Source organism: Pristiophorus japonicus, unplaced genomic scaffold (genome assembly GCF_044704955.1).
Source record: "Pristiophorus japonicus isolate sPriJap1 unplaced genomic scaffold, sPriJap1.hap1 HAP1_SCAFFOLD_352, whole genome shotgun sequence".
Classification (NCBI taxonomy): domain Eukaryota; kingdom Metazoa; phylum Chordata; class Chondrichthyes; family Pristiophoridae; genus Pristiophorus; species Pristiophorus japonicus.
Window position 1 is genome coordinate 464,828 of NW_027253347.1, and position 2,500 is coordinate 467,327.

Below are 2,500 nucleotides of genomic sequence, written 5' to 3' on the forward strand. Positions count from 1 at the left end.
GCCCCTCGGAATCGAGGAAGACTTGCTTCCACTCAAAAAATGAGTCCTTAGGTGACTGAACAGACCAATACGAGAGCCACAGTCCCTGTCACAGGTGGGACAGACAGTGGTTGAGGGAAGGGGAGGGTGGGACTGGTTTGCCGCACGCTCCTTCCGCTGCCTGCACTTGGTTTCTGCATGCTCTCGGCGATGAGACTCGAGGTGCTCAGCGCCTTCCCGGATGCACTTCCTCCACTTAGGGCGGTCTTTGGCCAGGGACTCCCAGGTGTCGGTGGGGATGTTGCACTTTATCAGGGAGGCTTTGAGGGTGTCCTTGTAACACACACAGACACACACTCGCACACCCACTCACACACAGACATACACACACTCACACACAGACACACGCTCACTCTTGCACGCACACATGGATACACCCACACACGCACACACACTCGCTCTCACACACACAGACACACTCTCGCACTCACAAACTCTCTTACACTCACACACACACCCACTCTTTCTCACACACACACGCGCTCGCACCCTCGCGCTCTTACACTCTCGCACTCTCGCACTCTTACACTCTGGCACCCTTGCACTCTTACACTCTCACACCCTTACACCCTCACACTCGCACACTCGCACACTTTCACACTATCACACTCTCACACACACACACTCACATACTCACTCACATACTCACTCACACACTCACATACTCACACACACACTCACATACTCACACACACACTCACATACTCACTCACACACTCACATACTCGCACACACACTCACATACTCACACACACACACTCACATACTCACACACACACTCATATACTCACACACACACACTCATATACTCAAACACACACACACACATACTCTCACACACACACTCACATACTCACTCACATACTCTCACACACACACACACACATACTCTCACACACACTCACATACTCACATACACACACCCACATGCTCACACACACACACACACACACTCTCATACTCACACACACACACTCTCATACTCACACACATACACACACTCACTCACATACTCACACACTCACATACTCAAACACACACTCACATACTCAAACACACACTCACATACTCACTCGCACACACTCACATACTCACACACACACTCACATACTCACTCACACACTCACATACTCACACACACACACACTCACACACACACACACTCACACACACACACACATACTCTCATACTCACACTCTCATACTCACACACACACACTCTCATACTCAGCCTCACACACTCTCATACTCACACACACACACTCACATACTCACACACACACTCACATACTCTCACACACACTCTCATACTCACACACACACACTCTCATACTCACACACACACACACACACACACTCTCACACACACTCACTCATACACACACTCACACACACACTCTCATACTCAGACACACACACACTCACACACACTCACTCATACACACACTAACACACACACTCACATACTCACACACACACTCACATACTCTCACACACACTCTCATACTCACACACACACACTCTCATACTCACACACACACACTCTCACACACACTCACTCATACACACACTCACACACACACTCTCATACTCACACACACACACTCTCATACTCACACACACACATTCACATACTCACACACACACCTACATACTCACACACATACACTCTCATACTCACACACACTCACACACACACACTCACATACTCACATACACACTCACATACTCACATACACACTCACACACTCACATACTCACACACTCACATACTCACACACACTCACATACTCACACACACACACTCTCATACTCACATACTCACACACACACACACACTCACATACTCACACACACACTCACATACTCACACACTCACATACTCACACACACACTCACATACTCACACACACTCTCATACTCACATACTCACACACACACACACTCTCATACTCACATACTCACACACACACACACACTCACATACTCACACACACACTCATACTCACACACACACTCATACACACACACTCTCATACTCACATACTCACACACACACTCACATACTCACACACACACACACTAACACACGCACTCTCATACTCATATACTCACACACACACTCACATACTCACACACACACACTAACACACGCACTCTCATACTCACATACGCACACACACACTCACATACTCACACACACACACTCACACATACACACACTCTCATACTCACATACTCACACACACTCACATACTCACACACACACACTAACACACACACTCTCATACTCACATAGTCACACACACACTCACATACTCACACACACACACTAACACACACACTCTCATACTCACACACACACTCACATACTCACACACACACACTCACACACACACTCTCATACTCACATACTCACACACACACTCACACACACACACACACTCTCATACTCACACAC